Source organism: Balearica regulorum, chromosome 1 (genome assembly GCF_011004875.1).
Source record: "Balearica regulorum gibbericeps isolate bBalReg1 chromosome 1, bBalReg1.pri, whole genome shotgun sequence".
NCBI lineage: Eukaryota > Metazoa > Chordata > Aves > Gruiformes > Gruidae > Balearica > Balearica regulorum.
Genome location: NC_046184.1, coordinates 31,944,794 through 31,972,327, shown reverse-complemented (window position 1 = coordinate 31,972,327; position 27,534 = coordinate 31,944,794). Strand labels below are relative to the sequence as shown.

Genomic DNA, 27,534 nt, shown 5'->3' with positions numbered 1-27,534 from the left:
CTTCTCTCAATACAGCTGAAAACATTTTTAGTTCTCTGCTTATTCCATACAAGTCTTTGAAAGAAACCTTTTGTTATCTAGCCATTACCAGTCACTTACTATCCCTTGAGAGCTCTGAGGTTTCATTTTCTGATCGCCTCCAACTGTCTGTTCTTTCTTACTGTCCTGCCCTTACACTCAGGCTGACTAACAAAAGGAGGGGGAAAATAAAGAACAAAGATGCTATTTGCAATTTACTGGAAATTTGAATCATAAGAGAAAAAATACAAACCCAAAAGACTACATTATAGCAAAGAATTACTGTCAGTCCAACTCAGCTCATAACAACCAACGCACTGCAAAACCAGAAGAGCCTCTACACATGCAACTATTTAAGAAGTCTGAATCAGTCGGTGTTCTCAACATGACTACACAGGGACAATGTTGTCAGGCTGCCCTGAAGTCACAGCCATTTTGATACAAGAAAAGGTTGGAAATGCATTTAAAAGTCAAGCACACTCATTGAGAGCAGAGTCAAACCATACTCTCCCCAGTGGGAGGCTCTGCCCCGCAGCCTGAGCTGCTGCTTTCCCCACCTTCACAACCCAGTTTTGGGATCTGGTAACTCCTCACACACCCGAAAGGATACACCACCACCCCACAGACAGCTTGCCATTTTGTAAGTTTGAAACATTTTAGTTTTTCTGCTTTTATGATGCAAAGATAGGTAACATTTGATAAAAGAATGAGCACAGAGTGACCTCATCTTCAACTACTGGCATATATTAAATCAAACACCTAAAGTGGAACAAGTATCTGTATTAAAAAAAAAATTATATAAAATGTGACTATCATTACATGATTACATCTCTGGGGGACAGAAATCATATGCTTTTCATTCATGCATTTATGCTATAAGTAATTAAAACAATAATTGTAAATCAGTTTGAGTATGCATTTCCTTGTTATAACAAGATTGTTTTAAAAAGTGAATCAAGCATTAAAGATGTTTTGCTATCAAAGAAGATGGAAATATCAGCTATCAGACTTTCAATTACTTTATTTAAAAATAATTTTAAAATCATAACATAGTATTAGACCTTGAAAAAAGACATTGATTTGTACACAGCTATAAATTTCCTCCCAACTATTTCCAACAAGCTACTACATAGAACAGATCTCATCCGTGACATTCCTCTTCTCCCTGTTCCCCATTCTAAGTTCCAGTAGCTTAAGAGTTATTGGTGGCTAACTACTTTAGTCTGTATTTTAGGACACCAAAGCAAGTTAAAACCACAGCAACCAGGAGACAAAGTATCCAAGAGCAGTTATTGCTGCTGAACACTGTTTGCTAACTGCACACTAGGCATTAAGTAAGGGAGAGGAAGAAGTACGAGGTTGGAGCCTTCATTACTGATTCTTCTTATTATGAAAGGTGTAGCTTTAAAATTCTAACTAGGTGATCATGTCATACAGGGAAGGGAGGCTATCTTGAGTCCTGCAGGGATCCATGCTTAGGCTTATGCTGTTAAATAGATTCAGAAATGACCTGGAAAAGGAGCAAACTCCGAGCCTCATAGCGTTCCCAAATCATTCTGACTAAAGACAAGGACTGACCGCAAGTAATTGAAGAAGGGCCTTGCAGTACGAAGTCTGACAATAAAATAGCATAAGAAAGTCAAATAAAAAAAAAAGTTAGCTATACAGTGAATTCTGAATTCATTGTTAAAAAAAAAATCAAGAATGAAATACTGAGTTTATGATTAGTGTTTCTAAGAAGGGTCAGTGCAACTCTCATCACTGGGTGGAAAAAGAACAAACCAAGTATTGAGAAGGCAATAGAGAAACATAGCGTTTTTATGTATACTGTATATACATATCTGATATTTACAGTCTACACCCATGATACAGCTGCATCTGCATTTGGTGTGCAATTTCTGCCCTCCCTCAAAAAACCTCTTTTCTCCCTCAAATCTCAGGAAAAACCTAAAATCACACTGGAAAACCTTTTTGAAAACAATCTTCCAGTCTTTTCCCTCATGTATAGAGATTGTTATTTCTCTTACTAGAAATAACACAGTTTAATTTTAATAGATTACTTTTTTAATACACAAAGGTCTACAAAACTGGCTTTAAGATACAGATACTTTCTCACTAAGACTCACCAAAAACATGATGAACTAATAGAGTCTAACTTCTCTTCCATAATCATTTTGAGAAAATAGATCACATTAAAGACATCACCTGCCGCTTGGGAAAAAAAAAAAGAGAAAAATTTTCTGCTAAATATTCCCTCTCTTGCAAAACATTTAGCACTTCTATTATGCGGAGATACTAGTTTTTCCTCACATCTCTGACAAAGGGACTGAAGTAAGCAGTGATCTGCAAATTAATTTATAGTAGCTTGTTACTGACCATTAACAAGCTTGGACATAAAGAGAGCTAAACGTGCTTGTGCAGACTTCCTAACTGCAAGAGACACCAACATCAGCTAGACATACACTTACCATTTCAGACTGACTGCAGCAGCAGCTCTACTAATCACGGAGATGAAAGGATATGCAGTCTGTCAGAAAAGGGAACAAAGACCTGTGGCTACAGGAGAAAAGCCCACTGCTCACTGGGTTAGGATGCTTCATTTGCATTATTTGAAGCAAAACAGCTCTTGTCAGGAGGTTTTTGACCACCCATTCTCTTTCATTTCAAAGTGGAATTAGGTGGTATTATCTATACCCAATTGTTTGAATTCTTAGAACAGGCTGAGTAAGCAGTAACATAGGCTGGGCCACACTGGTTTAACGCAGCTTTGGAAAACAGAAGGCTAGATCATCACCATACTTGCATCTGCAACGGAAAACAAACCTGTGACCTTTTGGTCAGAGACTCGTGTCAGGCTCTTCAAGGAAAGATCGCATCCAGAAAGATGAAACTCAGCGTTAGGACAACCCTTCTAGAGCTGCCAGACCAGTAGTTCTATCCTCCCTGGATGGACAGGCACCCTTCTGCTCTCAGAGTGAAAACCAGCTTCAATTTCTGCACTGGTGTGAGAGGAAGGTAGTAAGGAACTTGCTAGGCATTTGCTGTATTTACCTCAGCTCTACTAATTCATTGCTAAACAACTCACTGTCAATTTCTATCTCATTTGTACCAATGAGAAGAGCTGTCACATGCCTCAAGCTCCACAGAGGCACCACTTGTCTCCCTCTTTTAAATTAGCTTACGGGGTAGAGACATGGTGGAAGCTAACAGGTGTCACTCTGCAGTTTACCCCCTCTCCCTGTATAAGTCCAAAGAAAAGGAAATAATTTCTGACTCAAGGAAGTCAATCCTCCCCTTTGCATCAATGCTTCGTACTAGGCATGCCGGCAGCACGCATGCTCTGCGGATTGCTCAGCCGGACTGAAAGGCTGCACAGAGGGTTACGAGGAGTCAGAAGAAAGAACAAGACTGAAGCCAATACCTGTAGATCAATAAATATGCAGGCAAGAGAGAAAGGGGCCATTTCTTCCAGCAGCACTCTCACCCCGGGAAGCCATTACTGCTGCCCTCCTACTGTTCCATCACAGTGCTGTTTCACACCCATTCACCTCGCACACATTTCAGGGTACAGACTGGAAAAGCCAAGAACCAGCAATGGTAGTCAAGGGCTACGTCATCTCAGAGCCTTGATTTCATAAAGGAGTTTTGCACTTGGAAGCAAGAAGGGGAGAGACGTGCTTAGTTTTGAAGAAGGAAGTATTCATGAAAAGTTTTGGACTGGGTTATGCCAATAGCCTGTTTATTCTGAGAACTGGGCAGTCCCATTCATTCATCAAGATTACCCACAGACTAAGACCAACAAGATTTCTTAGAAAAAAAAAAAAGAGTTACATTTATATGAATACACAAGGGGGAAAAATTTAAAAAACAATTCCAAAGATAAATTAATTTACTAATAAATGCCAAATTTGACAATGGATGAAAGCACTCTAAACCAAGACATGTCAAGCCATATGTGCAAATAGTAAATAAATTTTTATGTGCCTACTATTGTAGTCTTCACTACAAGAGCTAGAAAAAACTGTTTATCCAAAAGACTCTTCATTTGTATCCCATATCCCACAGGAAAAACATATGCATATACATGATTAATAGAAAAATTTTAGAGTTACAGTTAGTTCATTAAGAAAGGTTACAAAACCCCTGAAAATATCAGCTTCTCATATCAAACTATAGAATGGACTAATTCAGAATCAAGGTAAGTAGTAGTATTAGCTAGCCTTATAGCAAGGCCTAAAATAATACTGGACATTACAAACTACGTTTCCTAATTTAAAAGGCTGATGTTGAACTTAAGTCTTACTTGAGCTGCCGTGAAAATGTTAATTCTGAACAGATGTACAGACAAGGGCAAGATTCACAGACCTCACTCTGAAAATGAAAATACAGAGGAAGTACTACACAAGAGTTTAGCTTAGTGTTCTAAACTTGAGTCACTGCTAGACATAGCTTTGTAGAAAATGAAATATCAGCTTTCCTAAGATGAAAGTGGAAAGTTTTACTCCCTTCTTACCTTACTATCATTTTTTTATTATCTGTATTAAAAAACTCTAGATTTTAAATAATTCTCTGCAACTCATGGCCAGGGTAGATACTTAACTTTTGTGTATGAAATGAAGTGATAAAAATTTCAGTGTCCACGAGCATTCAACACATATCATTTCATCTCTTACAAATTGAGTAGGTTTGGGACAGAACACGTTTGGTAGTGGTCTGCCGAGGATGCAGTGGGGAAAGGGGAAGAACACAGAGAACGAGTTGCATTTTATGTATTTCCTCCCACTTCACTTTCTTCCATGCATTATTTACCACAGGAAGCAACTTCACGAAGTTTAGCAAGTGCACTGATACTAATCCAGCAAAGAGGAAATGTTAGTGTCCACATCACAGAGCTCTCTTACTGTTCTCTCCCACTATAAAAATATAAAATAAATTGAAAAAGCTTGCTTAAGTATCTTACACAGGGCTACATCGTGCAGGTTAAGAAAAGTTAACAACTTGGTCTTATCAGGAATGCATGGTCCGTAAGTCTAGTACATGAAACAAGAACAGACATGGAGCTTGGTTAGTCCACATTGCATGGGTGTTTCAGACATCTCAAGACTGTCACTTTGAAATACAATTTTAAGCATTTATTTTAATAGCATATAACCTAATAGGATAATTTTACTTGCTCAAATACCTGTAAAAGAGTGCATGGAAAAGGTCTGGGGTTAGCTTGAGGGCATAGGAGAGGTAAGGGGAAAAAAAAAATAAAAAACCAACAAACAGTTTCTTTTTGTTTGAGAGGTCTCAGTTACTGACATATGTTCAGCCACCACTGAATAAGCCTGTTTCAATGGGAATACCCACACTTCATTTTCACCTAAAGAAAATGACTGCATCTCTACTGCCTGGAGCAAGCTGCCAAATGACTTTATAGAGATTTCATTCTCCCCTTCCAAACACTGCCCCTCTTCTGTTTCAGCACTTCAGGACCAGAAGGCAGACCACAAGCACAAGAAGAAAGCATTATCCCCACTAGTCCCATATATTCAAGAGCAGAGATGTGAATGCCATGCAAATCACAGGTATGTCCTTGATGAGACTGTCACTTAAGAGCCAAGCGCACAATGTCTCCAGGACTCATTTCTGCCTGTTTGAAGCTGAGGGGTAAAGGGAGAGCTAAGCTTAGCAGGAAGCCATAGGCTTTCTCAGCTGCTTCCTCCATATTTAAGGAGCATCAAACTTCATACCTCATTGTATTTTTATCTCTTTGAACATAAATACTATGCAATCACTTAAAAGGAGCTTTTCTTAAGGTGCCTTCCAGCCAATTTTTACCAGAAGTTATCACCATAAAAAAAATCCTGAAAGTCAGCATCCTATTTCTCAGGTGTCTCAGAAATAATTATCATCCCCCTGCAGAGCACATCAGTATCCATCTGAATGTCGCTACCTAGAAATGGCAGATTGAGAATACTACAGGAATTTATCCTCTAAAAGGATAGGCTCTGGTTATCTCCATAACATTCAAGTCCTTATGGCCTGTAGCATTTGGGAGCTACATTATGGTACTCATAGAACAGAACTCTGCAGAAATGAAAACTAAGCCAATGGGAAAACTATCTAGTTGTATTAAGAGATATGAACACAAGTCACAGAATATGAGAAAACCTTTTTTCTCTAAAATACAAGAAAAAAAAATATCTACATGCAAGCTATAGGTTTGGGGGTTTTGCTTGCATATTTACGTGCAATACTAACATTTCACAAGTGCTTAAACCCTTTTTCTTTTGCTCTCAAGTTTCTACTTTTTCTTCCTTGGCCAGTATATATTAAATGCACCTCATAATGCAGGAAATGCTGCCAAATGTTTCCTTGGTAAGGAGATCAGAGTAATAAAGGTTTGGAAGAAATCTGCTGCTCAAACTACAAGATGTCAACATATTTGAATGAAACTGGGCATAAGCCACAGAAAAATACAAAAATTGAAACTAGTTTGGGGGGAAGAAAAAAGTATGCTTCCAGTTAGTAAGAAACCTTGGCTACCGAGTACATCAAATATTTTAGCTTTCCAAAACATTACCTTTGTAAGGGACTTCCTTTCTCATATCTGTGTAATAGGGAGTGGCACATTTCAGGCATTCGGAGCATAAAGCAATGACAACAATGCAGAGTTACATGAAGCTGTTCTGTGACAGCTGTGTAAGCTTCCTGAAATTTCATTCACTAAAAGGTCAAGAACTTGTGGTACTGGACATATGAGGCCTTTTGGAAATTATTTGGAGTTCAACTACCTGTAAGATTTTCCTTGTGGTTCAGTACAAAACTAACACATCACTGATTTGCTCGGCAATGTGACATGTTGTTCACATATGTTCTGTGAAGCAGGAAATGCACTTGGTCTTTTGTGTTGTTTTTGGAACCAAGTGACTCTCTACCCTTTAGGGGGTTTGGTGGACAACAGCGATTTCCGATTTTACCTACACAAATCGGATTGATTGTAATGATCCTAAACAAAGGAGCTATCCACCTTGAAAGCTAGCAAAAAAAATAATCACAATTCAGTTTTTAAGTTCACAATTTTAAATTAAAAAAATGAAGTCATCTAACCTGAATATATCAAGCATTTGGAAAATGGTATTCTCCTGAGCCTAATCATAATGTGCTCAGTTATAAACATAGATAACCCAGCAAAATGTAGCCTCTGGCTTAAAAACAATCCTGTATTAAAGCCACAGGTAATCTGTCTTACATAATGCTATTTGCATTTTGTAATCCTGTTAAAAATACTTGTGACATCAAATCAATGTCTTCTATTCACAAATGCAACATCCAAACCAGGAGTTGCACTCATGTAGTAGAACTGCTTTTGGGCTTTTTCTTTATGAGTAGTCCTTTTGTAGCATTTGTTGTATACATAAATGGCACAGTGGTATCAACTGAAGTTTAGTCTTTTAGTATAACTCCAGATTAAATTAGAGAACTATCACCACTTGTCCTAGGAAATTAAAGTAGAGCCTGATGTTCCAGTTTGGTGAATTATTCACATCCGTGGGGGACTGGATGGTAACACAAAGTTTTGCCACTAATAAAGCAGATTATAACTTTAGGGTGGGAAATTAACATTAAACTTTATGCCAACTCACCTTATCCCACTTAAATTCTGAACAGCAATTCAGTTTATAGCATCAAAAAGTCTCAGGATGTAGGCAGATACCCAAATACACTACACAAGTCCCAATTCAGCCTTAGAATTTCCTAGAGAGTTGACTTCATTCATCCTCCTGTGCATAGAAGCATGTGTTTTGGACAGATAAACATTTACCTTCTGTGTAACACTCTACAGCTCTAAGTAGATGTGATTAAGCACCAGAAGTCTACAAGAGTTCTCTAGGAGAACTGGAAAAGTCGGATGCAACGGAGATCACAACTACTTCTGAAAAGCAGAAACGGCGATACTCCTGCCCACTTTCTCCTCGGCCAGGTGGTTAGAGCACATACTTAAGGATGAGAGATCCAACTTCAAGCCCCACATGAGAAGAGCTGGTTGAGCAGGGCTGATGATGATTTATTACAGAATGCAGGCTCATCAGAGCAGTCCTAACTGCCAGGAGCCAGGTTATGCTACGTGAAAGTTTCCATCTGCTCTGAACCCCTGTGCAACAGGGAGTGGCTGGGAGAGCTCATCTGCCAGAACTGACAGTTGGGACACAGAGAACAGAAGCGACTGAGACTCTCTGAAGGCCAGCAAAAAAAAATAATAAAATAACCAAGATCTCCCACCTCTTCTGTGCTCTGATCACTAGAAAAAGTTTTTCCTTCCAATACTTGTGAAACGTCCACCCACAGAACTATAGACAGACTTGTTCTGAAATGGAGAGAGGACATATAGCAGAATTAGAGAGTAGTTAAGGTTGGAAGGGACTTCTGAAGTCACCTGGTTTAAACACTTGCCTCCCACCCTGTTCAGCACAGGAACAAATTCAAAGTTAGATACAATATCCTAACAATTCCTTAATGCTTTTAATGGAAGGCAGAAAAACACTTCATTGGACTTCTCTTCTTTAGAGAGTTCTTATTTCTCATCATGAGGCAAAATGCTAAAACCAAAATAGTATTGGGCAGGGTGGCTCGCTAGCCTATACCAAATAGTTCAAATTCTGGTACAGTTGAGTAAGTTAGGAGGACAGGATTTCACTCTTAGTATGCACAAACATACATACTAGCTACGTTTACAGATATGTTCAATTATTACACTAACATTTCTCAGAAAGATATCCTAGAGAGTCCAGTAGGTTTCCATGCCCTGAGCTGGTTTACTTTTAAGTCTGATGTTCTCTTTAAATCTGCAAATACAAGTGCAGCACGTCCTACCAAGTTTGGCATTCACTTAGCATAATAATAAAGATCCATTTAGCCCAAGGTCTCATCTCTGACAGCAGCTAAAAGCAGATGCCCAAGGGAGAAGGATACGCTTGTAGGAATATTCTCCCAGCCTTCATCAACTGAAAGCTCAGAGGCTTGCTGCAATTTCCCATTGATCAACTCTACTGCTATACTGTCTTGATGAAGTACTAACATTTTTACACCATTGCTGTCATCAGATAAAGATCTCCAATTTCAGAAGCTATAGTACGCTATTTGAAATATTACATGCTGTTAGTGGCAATGGCTGTAAAGTTAGCAATAAACACTAGTATAGAAACTACACTTAAGACATACTGTGCTTCCATAAAAAAGGCAGAATACCATAAAAATTTTCCAGAAGCTTTTTCAAGTGTGTATCAGTTCCTTTATCTTGATTCTACTACCAAATGATGGTATAAACAATATACTCTATATTATGGCAAGGTCTACAGGATTTATAATTGTGGAGGGGAAAAAAAAAAAAATAATCAAGTGCTTCCTATAGTTAAGAGTCTTAAGTATCAGGACTGTGCCTGTGTGCCTACCCAGCATGATCTAGGAATTGTTCAGCTGAGATCTCTCAAATCAACTCCTTGTGCCCCCATGCAGCATGGTGACTGACTGAACTCCCACCTGCCTTTACAACAAGGCAGCTGGTAACCAGGATCTCTCCAGCTGGGAACTGTGGAAAATCACTAGAGTTTCCCCAGGTGGCTCCTGCTGTGCATAGGCCAACTCATAGGAGTTGCCTGTATGTTCAAATGCATGAATAGCATGCCAGGTTGAGAATCTGACGTTCCCAGAGACTCCCCAAGGCAGCCAAAACTGTTCCTAGTTATGTGGCAGTCTCCTCTGTATATGCAAGACAGCCAGGAAACATTTCATTCAGAACTTAATGTAACAAAAAAAAAAAAAAAACAGATCATGCATGAACTGCAGAAAATATTTTGTGGAGTCTCATCTAATCCAATTGGAGAGACTTCCATCACCACCCAGTAAAGGACCACCAGACCCTACCTGAGAGGTTAGATTACCCAGATGAGTATTACCCAATGCAACAGAAACCAGTCAATTATTTTTCCCATCCACCCTTTAAATAAACAGCTGTCTGATTGTGCAACAGTACAGGGAAAGTCATTTGGAGACAAAGGACTGACTACATTGCCTTTTTCAAGGAAAACACTATGGTCACTTCCCAACATTTGCCATCATGTTAAGCCTACTTTGTCTGCATCTGTGTTGCTTCCTTAATGGTTTCCAGATTAAAATAAATATTTCTATGTATTATGCCAAAAACTTTAACAAAGTTGTACTGAACTAAATGATGGAAAGTGATCAAAAACCCAATTCAGTCTTCAAATTAATCCTAGAGGCATTAGTCCCATTTTACGTAGACAGGAGACTAGGAAAAGCCCCAAAGACTGAAACATTTTCATGTTATTCAGCTGGAAAAATAAAACCCCACACATTTCTCACACATTTTTCCTCAAATAGTTTAAGTAAATTCACTGTATCACCAAGGTTCCTGCAAGTACTTTAAAATACTACCCAGACAGGATTAGAACAGTGTTTCCCAAGTGAAGGCTGCATCTACCACTTAGATTACAAATTCTCAGATTAGTCCAAGTATAATCAGCTTCACAACTCTGGCTTCTCAAAAAAACCCAACCACAACACTCAAGTTTGCTTTTTTTTTTTTATTTCTTTAAATACACCATTAAGTGATTGCAACAGTTTTCCTTAAACTGATAGTGATGGGTGGCAGTATATCCTACACACAGGTTACGCCTTAGGACCAACTGGGAATTGATACCTTATGAGATGATGACATCAGCACCATTTCCACCTTAATTTCCCCCCCCCCCCCCCCAACCTTAAAGGGCACAGTTAATTTTCAATTATCCAAGGTAGTAAAAGGGTCACATAATCATGAAAAAAACACACAGGGATAATATATGTGTACATGTATTAAATTACAGAAGAATGCTCAACAGTATAACATACCAAAGAGGTCAGTTACACTGTTGACTATGAATGGACACAAATCTCTTGACTAATACCGACCTCAGATGAGACAGCACTGCATAAAAGTAAGTCTCCTGCTCTCTGACTTAAGCTTGCTCACAGGAAGCCAATTTGGGCACTTCTACATTTATAGTACAGTTAATACATAATCTGAAAATTAAACACAAATAAGTTAACCTGAGCAGGAACCAGTTTGGAAAATAAACAGAAATACATATAATGGAAAGCTGTTTAATAAAGGTGATACTTCCAATTACAAATTCCTGGTGTAACATTAAAACCACTATCAATTCCCAGGCCAGCTGGCTGGATGTGTAAGGGAAGGTCCACCCTCCCCACCCCCAGCTTCACAATGTAATGAAATAAAGTCTCAAAACTCATCACCGTTCTGTCATCAAGTTTTGTATTTGTTAATCTAATTAATAATTTGATTACAACAGAATATCATCCATTCATGCTGAAAATCAAGTCAGTGAGGATAATCTGGCCATGCTGGTTCTTCAAACTCTATAATAGTGCCATCTCCTTAAGCTATTTGCAGGATATTGTATTTTCTTTACAATATAGTTGTTAGCCTTCCAGTACTGAAGCACTATTCAGAATTAAAAGCTGTATATAAACCCAAGTTTTCCTTTCCACACTCCCAATAAGATTAATGACCTCAAATCCAGCTTTGTTAACAGCAAAGAAAACTTTTGACAAGTGAGGTATGCTACATGAAACACTTCTGAAAGTAGAATATTTACACTAAACATGTCCTTTCACACGCTGTTTTAAAACTGTAGTACTGAACAGTAAGACAACAATATTTTTCTGACCAGTGTGAATATATTTAGCGGAGCAAGCTTTAATATTCTTTAAAATCTTAAGTGCTAAAAAACTGTACTGCATAATACCCATTAATTGTGTCTAGAAGCTATAATCATAAATTACAATCTCATTAGGACTGGTAGTGTATGGACAGATAGCCACAGCCTCAAAGAACACACAGAAATTTGCAAAATAATTTTTCATGAAAACTCAGAAGTCATTATACAACAAACAAAGGTTTTAAGATACTTACTTCAAAGTCTGACTGTCTAATTATATTTAAGTATTGTGTTGGGTTTGCGTGGCAAGGTTTTGGTAACTGGGGGGGGGGGGGAGGTGTCTACACAGGTGGCTTCTGTGAGAAGCTGCTAGAAGCTTCCCCTGTGTCTGATAGAGCCAATGCCAGCCGGCTCCAAGATGGACCCGCTGCTGGCCAAGACCAAGCCAATCAGTGCCTCTGTGATAACATATTTAAGAAGGAAAAAAACAGCTAGAGAGAGCTTTTGCAGCCAGAGAGAGGAGTGAGAAGATGTAAGAAACTCTGCAGACACCAAGGTCAGTGCAGAAGGAGGGGCAGGAGGTGCTCCAGGCACCAGAGCAGAGATCCCCCTGCAGCCCGTGGTGAAGACCATGGTGAAGCAGGCTGTCCCCCTGCAGCCCATGGAGGAAGGATGAGGGGGTGTAGAGATTCCACCTGCAGCCCGTGGAGGACCCCAAGCTGGAGCAGGTGGAGGCACCTGAAGGAGGCTGTGGCCCATGGGAAGCCCACGCTGGAGCAAGCTCCTGGCAGGACCTGTGGAGAGAGGAGCCCACGCCAGGGCAGGTTTGCTGACAGGACTTGTGACCCCGTGGGGGACCCCACGCTGGAGCAGTTTGCTCCTGAAGGTCTGCACCCCATGGGAGAGACCCACGTTGGAGAAGGTTGTGAAGGACTGTCTCCCATGAGAGGAACTCCATGTTGGAGCAGGGGAACGATGAGAGGAGTCCTCCCCCTGAGGATGAAGAAGCAGCAGAAACACCGTGTGATGAACTGACCGTAACCCCCATTCCCTGTCCCCCTTGTGCTGCTGAGGGGGGGAGGAGGTTGAAGCCGGGAGTGAAGTTGAGCCTGGGAAGATGGGAGGGGTGGGGGGAGGTGTTTTAAGATTTGATTTTATCTCTCATTGCTCTACTCTGTTTTGCTTGGTAATAAAATAGATGAATTCCCTCTCTCAGTTCAGTCTGTTTTGCTCGTGATGATAATTAGTGAGTGATCTCTCCCTGTCCTTATCTCGACCCATAAGCTTTTCGTTATACTTTTTCTCCCCTGTCTAGTGAAGGAGGGCAGTGATAGAGCAGCTCTGGTGGGCACCTGGCCCCCAGCCAGGGTCAACCCACCACAAGTATGTAAGCTTTCTTGAAAGGAACCTTAAAGTTTTGTTTTATGGTACAGTTCTGTGCCTACTATTATACAACTGAACTCAAAGTAAGATTTATGCACTAATTAGTTGCCTGTGCCTGAACAACAGGTATCTAAAAATCTATCATAGGACGGTAAAAACAGCAATGAAGGGATAAAGACAAGGGAACTAAAAATGTTCCTTTTCTGGGTCCTACTTATATACTTCCAAGTGTTTCATTTTGAACTCTGCACAAGTCTTTGTTTGAGGATTAGTGTTCAGAAATTGAATTACATTACAAAGGCTGAGTTACATTTTGCGTTCTATCAGAAAGGTGATGGGCTGGTTTTTGCAGCGATACTGAGTGTTAAAAATTATCAATAGCTCTATTTTTAATAGGTAATATTTAATGTTGAACAGCAATATATTTAAAGTACATATGATGTTTTAAATTCTAAGTCATATGTCAAGGCAATAACACCACAATACCAATTTAGTCCCTTTTTTTGTTAATTATAAAATAAATTAACATTGCAACTGGGGAAAAATTAATCTAATTATAATAACTAATTATGAAATGCAAATTCATAATTCCACTAATCTGAAGTCTGTTTTTGAAAAACATCAAATATTAGTCAAAGTAGCACATTAGCTCACCATAATGAATTACAAATTATTTCCTACAATCACACAAAACCTCCCACTAATGAAAGTAAATATTAAACTACTTTTATAGACATGCTTTCAGAAACAGATGTCTTGCTCCTTCCTTTATCATCCAGGGTAAGTCAGGCACTCAACTTTAGGGATCAGCATCGTTCTGCATCTTCAGAGATGTATCTGCTTGTACTAACTTGTACAAACTTGCAACTTCATTTCAGCATTCTGTCACAATTCAGATATTTTATATCTATATAGAGATATATATTTCTAGTGTGTAGAATCATCACTGGAGCCCAGTTCAAGACACCATCAATGAAAGGTCATTTTTCCACTTGTGAGCAAAAAGACAAGGAGCTGATGTGCCATCTTTATAAGAAGAATCTTGCAACGGGTTCTTTTCTGTGCTATTTATTTTTATTAACTTAATTCTTTGCCAATTCAGACAATACTTCATCGTTAGGAGCATCATTCATTAAAATCATAGCTTGAGGTTTTGCTTTAGTAAACAAGAAATGATAGCTCTATTCTGTTAGCTAGTTGCATGTAAATAAATAGACCTCTTGGCTCTGCCTACCCTCACTTTGTTACCTTCACACTTTCTTCTGGTTTCAGCATCTTCCTACTCCTCTCTCTTCCATTCAGATTAATATGTCTTTTAATTAGCAGTCAAACCAGGGAGCTATGTATTAGTTTGTAATTTGAACTTTCCCATCTATAATAATAAAAATAAAGGAATTTATTTACTTTTGTTTGCTGCATGAAACTTCTTTGTCATTAGTATGATTAGTAGCTGTTGGTGTGTCTTTCAATATACTCTCAGTTAAACTAAGCGGCGGGAGGTTGGGGGGGAACTCACAGAAATCTTTGACTCTTAGGACAGCGTTACCTCAGAAGAGAAAATACACATAAGTGCCTATATAACGTAATGATCATAAAGGCTAATCTTCCTACTAGTCCTAACTTAACTTCCAACAAATTACGGCTATTGCACATGTTCTCAGCAGTAGTGTTTCTGTCACTGTATTTAAGGGACAGAATTCAGCCCTTGTAGAGTGTTGTCAAGTCTCAACTTTAACTGAATTTTTCAAAAACCCAGATGCAAAAATCACCTGGTTATTAAAAGCCACTGAAGTTTATTTATAGATGTTTCTGGGCTTCTAGACAGAGAGGGGAAAAAAAAAAAAGGAAGCTAACACACATTAGCCAAATGAACCATGAAGACACAAATCTTAATAAATCATTAATTCTTACGATATTCATGAGTGTCTGATGCTGTCAATTCTGCTAGTACATTTCCTTGGATGCAATGAGAAACCTGCTCCCATATCTCAATGCCAAGGGGGTGAGAGGGTTGTGAAGAAGTACATAAAACTGTAAAAGTAACTTGGGGAAATTCCTCCAGGTGAAGTTTTGAGGATGATATCTGCAAACCAGCTTACAAAGGACCTCTCCAGAAATCCTGCTGTTAAGGGAATTGTGTCTGCTGGAAATGACAGTAGGGAAATTGGAAATCTGGGGCAGCATTTAAGGCTATTTTGATGATGCTTCACTCCAGTACGACTGGTAGAATTGAGACCCCCAGAGAGCAACCAAAGCTCTTAAGACTTGCCTCTAAAGAATACTGTGACTTTGAAACAATGGGATAAAGACTTTGCTTTGTGTGCAAAAACTCTCTAGGTTTTAGAGAAAAATAATTTAAAGACAAGACACTACTGCTGTAACTTGAGATGGTACATGAGCAGTAAAAGCGAACATATGACATGCTTTAATTAAGCACCTACATTCCTAGCAAGAAAGCTAAATAAAAACTACTAAACATTATCTTTCACTAAAAACTACAGTACAGCATTCCTGAAAAAGGCTACTTTACTGAATTATTTAATTTTTGGCCCATAACATTAAATATTTTCCATGATACTCTGAAGAGCAAAATTACATGCTTTAAAGGACATAAATGTTATTAACAATAAAAAGGAAAAGAAGAATATGCAAATGCTGGGGGATCTTTGTGAAAATATGAACTTTAATTCAGACTGAATTAAATTATTCTTTAACTGCAAGAGAGAAACCATTGAGAAAGGAGTGTATTTTTCATTTTCAAATGAACATGGACATGGTCCTGGAAAACATGCTTGAACTGAAAGTACTGGGCTCAACATAAAGGTAAATGGGTTAAGTTTAACAACTCATTATTTACAAGTCAAACTACATGATCTGATGAACTGTTCTGAATTCCACTGTAGGAATAGAAAACCACAGGTGAGTTCCAAGCAGATATATTTACTTTCATCTTACACTGACAAAATATACTACTATTTAATGTTTGTGAAATTCCATGCATCTATACTGTGTTATTTATTCAGTCATTATCTCACTGTGTCTTCAGAGGCATAAGCAGTCTCCTTCCAAAGGATTTTGCTTTGGAGTCATTAAACAATGTCTGCCCTCTGGTGGTCACACTCACCTTTATATGTTCCCGCATTTTTATCTTTTTTAAGTTTAAAATGCACCTTATATAACTAATACCTGCAAGGTTTAACAGATAATTTAGCTTTTAATCACCTTGCACTAGCTTGCTTTTCAGTTATATAATTGCTTATATTTTAATTTTATCATCCAGAAGTAGCCCACACATAATTTAAGATGATCCTTGTTTTGTCTGTATCTAGAACCAAGTTTAGACACCAATTTTTAAAGCATTCAAACTGCAGGAAAGCAGAAAACTTGAAAAAAATCCCCAGAATAACACCTGAAGTTTCAATTTATACTGATTATATGTTTAGTATTGCCTGGGAGATGATGTTACACCTTGTAATACATCAAAGTGTTGGCTACTAGACTCCAAGGTGCATAAATACATTACATGCTTCCAAGGGAAAAATATTTAAAAGACTATTTGCACATTAAAGGTGTCAGTTGTACTATGTAGAAACTTCTATGACTTAGTATGTCAAGCACAATGAATATGGACAAAAACATTCAATAAGGAAGGACCAAGGTCTGCAGTCCAATTATTAGCACTGCTGTTCTGACAGCCATGTTAATTCACATGTCAGGGGAGCAGTCACGCAACTTCCTTACTTTTTATTATACACCCAGGAAAAAGAGAAAACTGTTTCCCACCTCCAAGTCTTCATCATCAGAGAAGCAGTAGGTAGAATTCTCTCCCTCATTATTTGATGCTTCTAAATACATTAGGTGATGTAAAAACCACACAAACTTCAAGAGGATTCAAAATACATTTGGTACATGGAATATTGACATTGGATTTGTTGGTTGTTTTAGATGTCTAACCAAAACCCAGCTCATAAGTAGACAAAAGCAAGCCTAACAATACATAAGGTATGTACAGCTCCAATATGAAGGGTGGGGTTCCTTCACACCCCCACAGATGTCCTAAACACCCTTGGAGTATTACTTGGACAGTAATAGTGGTAACAGTTCTTATCTGCCCCCATGTCCTAATCAAACTTACGCCTAGGGAAGAATAGTGACACCTACAACAGAAAGAAGAGCTTGGAAGACTATAGATTCTCTACAATAACCCCCAAAAACATATGCTCCCCCTTTCACCTTCATTGTCAAGATATCCCACATCTTTGGGTGTCTCTGAACTTCACTATAAATGAATAATAAATAAATATGACGGCAAATGGAAGCAGGATTCTTTCACATCTGGTGAAAAGGCCATATCCTGTCCAACATCTCCAGTCACAAGGGCTCTTGTCTTCATGGCTTACAGAATTATAATACTGAAATCATTTCCCCACACTCCAGAGAAAGCAACACCTTCCTCAAAACGTGACAGGACTCCGCACCACATTGCAATGCCAACCCTGGCTTCTAGTGTTACTCAGAACTCAGTTCATGGTGTGGAAAATAGGTTGCCATTATATCCTGAACTGATTTAACAACAACAAAAGCTAATCACACTGGAACTACTAAATTCCTGAAAATGCTCACCATTCATCGAGAACACAACTTTTTACAGCAGCAGACCCAGAACACAAGACTTACTGCTTCAAGACTCAAGAATTAATAGAGGCCTCAGTTCATCCAACATTACATGCAAAAACCCAGTTTCTGTTCTTTTGTCTTTTAACACAGAGCTCCCCTGTGATAAACTTACTCAAGTCCTGTACAATTTTGAAAGGATGGGAAAGGAAAAGGAATGTACCTCCTTTTTCTGAGCTTTAGTAAGAAATACCTAGACAGAACAGATTTTAAAAAATAGTAAAATGGCTAGTACAGCCTATTAACATCTCATCTCACCCAAACCAAGAGCCACATTTTGATTGTATGTGGCCATGTAACAACTTCAACAAAATTACCACATTCAGCTGAGCTGACAATGAAAAAATACCTTCCATTTTCAAGAAAAGAACAGCAACTAAAGGGGGTTAAACTTCCTATTTTATATTTTGTTTGTCTGGACACCACAGCACTGGTCTACAGGTTGGGGGGGCTTAGTGGGAGGACCCACAAATTCCAGCTTACTCAAAGTGGCAGTAACCAAGTCACTACCACCTGTTTATCCCACCTAAAGAATAGCCATGGCCAAGCTTACTTCTTGATAGCACTTGAAAATTGTAACAGGGAAGGCACATCAAGCAGCTCCTGCATTTTGATTCCCCTAGAGATGAGAACAGCAGCAGGGTAGGAAACCTCACTTTTTAGTCCTTCTAAACACAGGAGAAGCAGCAAAGAGGACCATCTGTCTTGTTACAAAGGGTAACTTGTGGTGTACAAACCTACTGATACACAACACTGAATTCTTAAATACTCTTGAAAAGCCCTTTAAATGATATGGAATGTGCCATGAAGATAACAGGGGTATATAACGTTTTCCTTCAATTTCTTGACTTGATAATTCCTAGCAAAAAAACCCCAACCCTTCACAAATAGTACGACAAATTCTTGTTTATCTTCTTCTGTTCACCTTCAAGAAATTCACTCTCCTGACATGCTCTTCAAAATTCTTCCCTCCCTCTGGACTGGTTGCACTTCCCACCTCACACCATGGAGCTATCCCCTGCTTCATCCCACACATTTATACACAAGTTTTATATACATTCCCTCTTGATCTAGTCTACTCAGAGCTCCCAAGACTGTTGCCTTTTCCATTTAAGATTTCCAGTGAATTTTATTCCCAACTCCCTCACTTCTACCACTTCTTTCTAACATAAAAGTCAATAATACATTTTGTTCTTCATCCTTCTCCTCACATAGTAGCCCTCCTCATGGATTTTTTTTTCTCCCATAATTAATTATCTTCAGCCTCTTTCTTTGAATTTTGTTCATTTCTACTACCCTGCCCATGCTACAATATTTAGCAGGAAGACTTCCCTTGGTCAGTGACTACGCAGTGGTCAGTTAACTCCACGGTATTATTCTCCACCAGCAGAACTCTTCCCTGACTCCAAATCTTGTACAACAGCTGGCTTTTGCACTAATTGATTACATACAACACCTTTGCATGCACACAGACACACATAGAGCCCTACAATGTTGTGATACTGTAATGACAAACTTCTTTACATGAACACTCAGGATCAAGTTGGACAAACGCAGCAACACTGAAAATGGGAAGGTAGAAGTGAGAGGAACAGTTCAGAAAGCCAGAATCTGTACTCATGCATGAACACTGTCAGCTCCTCACTTAGGTAACAGTCTAAGAAAACGGTATGTTAATATTCTGCGTGGCTGTCTGGAAAAGCCTAATTAGCAGCCAAAGACTAACTCATACAACCAGGAAGTTATGGATCCACTTTTGTTTTCCTCAAACAAGCTGTTAAACAGTAACAATTACATACTTTAAACCAGAGGAAATTAAAAGGTCATATATACAGCTAAAGGTGCAGACTAAGTATGAGGACAACTGTATTCCCAGTGGGACACATCCAAATTCCACAATCTTCCATTAGTATTTATAGAATTTAGAGAGACTACATTAGTACTAATTCTGTCTGATTTAACTGAAAATTTAGACAGCTAGTTCCTTTCTAAGGCAGCTGGTTTTTAAAGTTATCACGTCCTTTTAAGTTGAACTGCCCTTTTTTAACTCACTTGGCTATTTTTGTGCATCCGAGATGCTCTGCATGAAGTGCTGCTTTTTATATAAAGTTTGGTTCCTTAAAGTAGAATGGGGGTACTGTGCACTCTTACAGAAACATTTTATAATTCAAGCTGTTATGCTTCCATACTAAAAAGTTAACAAGGGGAAAGCTGTAATCACATTATGAATTGAGCCATTTCAAAACTGAAACAGAGTAGGAAAACAGTGTATTCACAAAATGAATACTAAGATACATTTATCCTGATTCATACAGCAAAACAAAAAAAATTGAAAGCTTCTTACAACAGTTAATAGAGGATCCAGATGAACATTTCTGTACTTATTCAACATTTACTAGAAGGGAGATGCTAAAGAGCAATCCAGAAGAATATTTGCAATGCAATTAGGCTAGACAAGTAAGTCTGAATGTATGCCAGCTGCAGGGGCCTGCCCTTAATTCACACAATCAAATGTCTAGTGTGTCACACAGTGTCTAGCATCAGTATCTCCAGTATTAAAAGTCTCATCAGATATGTACTTGTTAACTGAGCATCTTAATCGGTGTCTGAACACATATCTAGCTGTACCTTCTAGCAGTCTATATGCCAGTCCATCACCATCTGTCAGTTAAAGCTTCCACAGATAGAAAAAAAAAATCAATTCAAACAAATGCGTTCGGCACTCAAACTAAGCTATCATTCACATTTCAATATAAGACTTGAATTCCTTTTCAGTGTTCTTCAACTTTGACCCAGCTCTACCCCCTCCTTCACTGAAAAGGGCAAAGACAACAGCCCAGCAAGTGGGACAGGCAAAACAGACCTCCTTTGTTCACTTTTTCCCTTTCAGTTTTCTATTGAGGTAAATAACCGAAAACTCAGCCAGCCTCCAGTAACTCAGAAGAAAGCAATATAGCTAGCTTGCAACTATCCTTTCCTGGTTAACAAACAGGAACAGTAGGACAAAACTTATGGTGCATCATGTTAATCTTATTATTGGATATTAACTCTTTACAAATTCCCTTAATACTATATTTACAAGACAATATTCATAAATGCATAAGCTACAATATCTTTAATACTAAACTGAATAGGCAATACACATACTTACCAATTTAAAATGCAACAAATTATCACTGCAAAGAAAGTATAACTGAATTTTTTGAATACTATCAGCCCACTCAGGAAGGCAAAATCAAATTCATTGCATATTGCCCAGCAGACAACCTCCTACATCATTCCCTCAGCTTACGTTACCGAGATGTACTTTCTCTGTATGGCTTTCCATTTTACCAACTCTGTTCATAAAACATAACAGAATGAACATTTCCAGTGAAAAACTGAATAGCACAGTTTTACTGTACTATTCCAATATAATGCAAGGTAAGTAATCACAATTCAAGGTGATTTGGGACAAATGAACAAAACTACAGGCTAACAGCAATTCCACAGCTGCAGGCAAAACAGATTTAATTTTTAGGCTGACTGAGCTATTTGAGCTGTGCAATAATCTCTTAACAAAATCCCACACCCTTAGTGTATTCAGTATGTTTTATGTCCACATACCATGGAGAGTCATTTCACTAGAACAGGAAGAATGGGGAGACTAGCATTACCTTTTCCTGCCTTTAAATCAGAATCCCCAAACCAATGAAATCTGTCCACTAGAGAGACATCTCATTAAGCCCAAGAAACTCTAATTCGGTTACTACAGCTTTTGCTGTCACCTTTTTGAGCACCAGAAAGAAACACCAAAGCACAACAAGCTAACAGGAGGTATCAGTAAGCATCCATTGGATTTGTTAATTCATTTCATTTCCTTAAAATAAAGACCATTTTAAAAAGCCAAATTTTCTTATTACAACCCTTCTTATGAAACAAGCTGTAGTATATGTGATAAATATTATGCTTTCCGCAAGAGGATAAGGAATGATAACTAAGGCTCAGATTCTGGTGATCTTGTTCATCTTGAACATTATTACTTTTGAGTATTTTTACTGTGGCTGGTAAGACTAATTACAGAACTAAGATACCAATCAGAATATGATTAATTGTGGATTTATTCTGCAAGTTGTGAAGAAGATTTTAGCTCCATCATTAACACCAGCTGGTACATGCTACCCCATCAGCCGATGCAGCAGCACAGCTGTACAGTTTTCCTTTAGCTACATTGCCTTTGCACGATCCAGAACGTGAATTCATGCAATGGATGCCGAGTTCTATGAACATTGGGTGGCTTTCTGGTTTTGCTTCTTGACGTTCAATATTCTCACAATACACCACTTTCCCAATTCTGTATTGATACAGTCTGGCAGCTAATTTTAGACACCCAAGAGAATTTCACAGTACTGTGAAATTCAAGTAACTTTCACAGACTTTGGTATCAAACTTCAGCAACTCTGGTCACTTGCTTTGCAATTTCTATTCAAAAGTAAGGACAGCCATCAACTAAACAAATGCCTGAGGTATATTCATGCAAATGGTAATATCAAACAGATTAGACAAATATTAAAAATATGCTGCACCTGCAAGTCAGTTTTCTGACTTCTAGGTCCTTTGAGCTAGTATGTCATGCTACAGTATCTTTCCAGCTGGTAGCCTTTGCCAAAGAATACCAGCAAGATGCATCTCTTGGGATATATGCTCTTCTCAAACTCAAAATGAAGTCCAGATGCCTTCTGATGTTGTACAGTTACATATTCTATGCACAGCATCATATAATTGCTATCTATAAATTATCACATTGATTATGATAAATTGTGGAAGAAGTTGAAATTATTAATAGCGCACCTGTTAGATGCAATGAAGTTTTCAAGTTTCAAAATGTATTTTAATACACAGAAACAGAAATACTCAAAGACAGGGAACATGAGAAAAAAAGAAACCCAGGTGGTTAATAGTGGCTTCTTGACTGAGTAGGAGGTTGTTTCGAATACATAGTGAAAAGCTGGACCTTTATGGATAAAATAACGTCTTATATAAAAGAACATGATCTATAGGTCCCAATGTAGAGTAACATATCCCATTCTCCATTGTTTTATCTAACTGTACAGACAGCTAAGAAATAGTATTCCTTTCACAGCGTATTTGTCAATATGGAACAGCCTTATTGACTGGGCTAAAGCACACTATGATCTTAAATATTTAAACAGCTTGGCATTATTAATCAGGTACTGTTTGCACTTAGACTCCTAAGCCTTGGTTTAAACACATTTTTAGCCTTCAAAACTAACATATCTGCGCTGAGGAGTTCAGCGGTAGCTGCAGATTTAGTTAATTATTACTTTTTAACAGAAGACCAAGTGTATTTGCTGCTGAGACTTCATTGCAATTTTCTGCATTAATCGCCACCGAGAGAGAGGAAGAAAAACAAGGGCATATAGGAACAGCTCAGGATCCAGCCGCATTTTAGCCGTTTTATACCTAAATAAATTCAGCGTTGCTATTCTCTGCAAGAAGCAAAGCGCGGAAAGAGGGTGGTGGGGGGGCGGGAAACAAACCCCAACCAAAAACCAGCTGATAAATAAACGTGAAAAAGCCGAAACGCGGATCCCGGCACTTCAGCACAGACAGCTCCTTCCCCCTCACACGCCGCCCGTCCCCGCAGGGCCCTCGCCCCCACCGGCCAGCGCACGAAATGGCGACCTACCCGCTGAGGGATGTGGGCGCGTCGCAGCCGCGGAGCGTCTCCGCCCGGCCCGAACGGGCCGGGCGGAGACGCTCCGCGGCTGCGACGCGCCGGTCCGCCCGCCCCCGGGAGACCCCCACCGGCCGCCGCAACAAAGCCCCCGTAGCGTTTGCGGCAGTACCGGGCGGGCTCACCAGGTGCCTCCTCACAGCCGCTGCCGTACAAGGTCTCCGTGCACCTGCGTCGCGCCCGTTCCCTCAGAGGAACCCCCGGTGGTGCAAGGCGGCGGCACCAGCGGTGAACCCGGCCCTGCCGGTACCGAGCGGGTGGCTCTTCGCCGTCGGGGTTGCCGCTCGGAGCGGCGACGGCGACACAGGCTACCGGTGCGGCGGCGGGCGCGGCACCTCCTGAAACGCGGCACGATGACAGGGACAGTCGAGCCGGTACTCACGGGAAGCTGCAGCCCCTTCGCCCGGGGAGAGGGTCGAGGAAGACCCGCGGCCGCGCTCCTCCTCCTGCCCGCTCGGCAGCTCGGCGAGAAGAGCCGAGAGCCAGGCGCGCTCCCGCGCCTATCACCTCCCCGGCACCCCCGCCCCCGCCGTACCGCGGGGCGCGCTCCCGCGGGGGGCGGGGAAGGCGCGCGTCTGCGCGAGCTGCGCCGGGGCGGAGGGGGTGAGCGGGGGGGGGGGGGGGGGGGCTGGGGCGGGGCAGCGCTGGCCGCGGCGGGGATCCCTCGCACCTGAGGCGGCGGCCGGCGGGGCGGCGGCCTCCATCTTGGGTATCGCCCCGTAGCCACTGCCGGGGGACGGGAGGAAGCCCAGCCATCCTGCGGCTGGGGGGCGGGGGGGCTGCCGGCCCCCCCTCCTTCTTTCCCTCTTTTTCTCCGCCACCTGGGTAAAAAAAGAGTAAAATCGTCGTTGTGCTCTGCGAGCGGACCTGCAGGCGGTGACAAGTCTCAGCCTTCTCAGCGCCCCCGCTGCCCTAACCGCCGCCCCTTCTGAGGCGGCTGGAAGATAACCGGCCCGGCCCGGCGGAAGCCTCCTCAGCGCCTATGTCGGGCAACGGCGGGCCGCTCCCTGCCCTCCCCCGGCCGGGGAAAGCCAAACACTTGTCGGGGCACCCCCACACCCACCCCCATCGGCGGTGCGGGCCCTGGCAAAGGGAGCGTTTTAAATAGACGCATTATTTTAGCCCGGCAGTGCCCCTCTAAATAGATGGTTTCAGCTAGTTCCCAAACTGGAGACAAGGATATTATTTTACACTCGAGAATAGTCCTATTGAACTCGGTAGCACAGCTCACATGTGTGTAGTTAAACACGAGTGTTGGCAGGATTGGAGCCAATAATTTCGGCCGTGGTGGGTACAACAATACAGTAAATGAAACTGACTTCGGAAAGACAGAGGCTTGCATTGCCGGCTTCTTCTAGGGGGCGGTGGAATCCTCCGCGGCATGCCGGTTGTCCTGGGGACTGCCGCAAATAGCGGAGCCAGCGGCCTGCCCACAGCTCGTACCAGCGCGTTCTTCACCAGTCGGAGCAAAATTGAATTAGGTTAAATTTCCAGTTCACAAGTTCAGGAAGTCAGACGCTTAGATGCGATCTCTTAAAGAGAAACTCAGGATGAGACCGCTTGGAGCAGTGTCGGATGAGGGTTATTTCAAATAAACCTTCCTGCTGAACACTGCCTCTTGATCGAGAGGTGCTCACAGTGCTCACCTTCCCTTTCACATCCTGCGCTTTGTTTAATGCACAATGTCAGAAAGCATTTTAATATCATTTTTGAGACTTCTATGGGCCATGCTTAATATTGCTCAAAATTAATCCAAGTCTACATTTAACATGTGTAAATGTGATTATCTGCCGCTAATGAACTTGCTTTTGGATCAGCCATGTTAGGAATAGCCTTTTGAGCATAGCAAGGTGGCAACTTTTATAGTGGTTAACTCTTTATTATCTGTTTCAGGAAACAGCTCTCAAGGTGAACTCTACCGTGATAACTTAATAGTGCAAAACACAATGCCCAAGATAAGCAAAAAGCCCTTACCCTGCATCTCTGCAGAAACCCCATTACGACTCTGGCAAGTTAAATCTGAACAGCTGACCTACTGAAAAACAACACTCTAGATGAATAACAGATTCTATAAATGATATAGCACATGCATATAAATATCCAAGAGTTAAACAATAAGTCAGACACTACTGCTTCAGACTTTGGAGATATTCGAGCTCCTATCAATCTGAGGCCAGGATATTATTGTTTGAGACCTGAATATGCAAAGAAGATTAGATGGATGTGAAGAAAATAATTTTTATAAAGAGAGGGAAGTAAGTGCTTGAAATGTTCTTTGCTTTGTTTGCTTACTTTTTTTTTCTTTTTTTTGCTATACAACTCCCATATTCCTAACTAATTTATTTAATTTTAAATACAAAACCACTACAGTCTAAGTAAACATTCAGCGATGTGTAAACAGGGGGCCTAAAATGTTAGGATATTGCCTGACTTTGCTTCCAAGATACTGTGTTCCATAAGGAGAGTATGTAGCCACTCCTGACTTTGAGAAAATATGGGTATAAAATGCTGAGAGAAGGAGGATTTCTCAGCTATCTTTCTGCAGCCTTGCCAGATTGCCAGGGGAACATGGTGAGCCAAACCTTCAGGAGGTGGACTGAAGAACTGCAGCACACTTCAGGGGAGAGACTTGAGTTGAAAATTTAAATTAAAATGTAGGAACTGGTTAGTATTTGGATGGCAAATGTACCAAATTGTACGAGCATAGACCAGTGGGCTGTGGCAAACCACTTGGTGCAAGTTAGAACACAGAAACCAAATAAATGAAGAGATTTCACTGTTGCAGGGAGGATGTAATAAACAACTCTATATTGATGTATGATTAGGCTGAAATGTTGCAGCTGGTATGATTATACCCTTATGATTCCCCTAAGAATTTAAACTCCATATTTTTTACATTACTGAGATAAACAAGTACACGTATTCAACAGCACAAAGCAGAACTTTCCAAATGGTGGCATACATAGAATTATCTGTAAACAAGTAAAGGTTTATACTGCCTATTACAGAGCTAGAAGCTACTTCTGCTGGTGATGGCATCCACTACTGTGGACAAGTGCCATCCATGCTGGCAATGGGATGGTGGCACAAGGCAAAAAGAAACAGGTGGGCTTGTTGGCATAAACAACAGCAGCCATTATGATAAGCAGAAGTTGTGTGGCTGAAGGAATATTAGCTTTCAGAGTTCTTCTCTGCTGCCTTGCATCTTTTCTGTAGTCACCATACTACTTTTTGTAGCATTTCTTCTCACATTGCCTGCTGCAATTATATCTATAGATGGGCGGTTCCAAATCTAGTGTTTTAGTCTTCATGTTGCTTTAATAACAACCTTGCTTTGCTTGTGCTATAAAAGCACCTTCTTTTATATTAATCTGTTAGGGGTTTTTGTAATCTTTGTTTAGGGAAGCATTGATCAGGTACACGACACATTCATTTAATTGATACACAAAATTGATACCCATACACATGATCGCAGTATTGTGACGCAGGAAAAGCTATGAAAAAACTTGTCTGTGATGGGTATCAGTCATGATCTGGGCATTTGCAAAGTGTTTTTAGGAAGAGGTTACCAAATAAAATATTCAGAGGGCTGATACATTGGAAGAGACTAGTGTTAGCTTCAAAGAATTCTTTGACATTTTGTCCCTAGACCAGACGTTTTTAAGGGATATGGAAAGACATTTTGGGTTGTTCATCTCACCCAACTTTAGATGTCTACTATGTGAATGTCTGCGTCTGAGCTAGTCACTCTCTCCACTGAGTATAAAGGGAACCAGAAATAGGCACTTTTAGCGTATGATTCATCTAACCTATTTTAGATGTCTACATTAGGATAAACTGAGTTGCATCCTAGAAATGCCTGTTTCTCTACATTGACTGTAACAGGACCAGCGGGTGTCTCGTTCAGCTGTAAATGTCTGCATTGTAAGAGTCTGCATTTACTCAGCTGTATGCGACCCATGTGATTTTAACATGAGTTATCCCGCTGTCCCACTG

General features: G+C 40.3%; 1 protein-coding gene across 24 annotated transcripts in view; it reads right to left on the bottom strand.

Annotated features, from left to right (window-relative positions):
- NRCAM (neuronal cell adhesion molecule) overlaps positions 1-24,428 on the bottom strand; it is a 165,720-nt gene extending 141,292 nt beyond the window's left edge. For 11 of the 24 annotated variants that reach the window (XM_075744416.1, XM_075744379.1, XM_075744472.1 and 8 more), the window contains exon 1: positions 23,921-24,095. The gene's annotated coding sequence lies outside the window, so the exon portion shown is untranslated. The other 13 variants (XM_075744436.1, XM_075744391.1, XM_075744446.1 and 10 more) reach the window with 8 other exon arrangements.
- Positions 24,429-27,534: the final 3,106 nt, after the last annotated feature.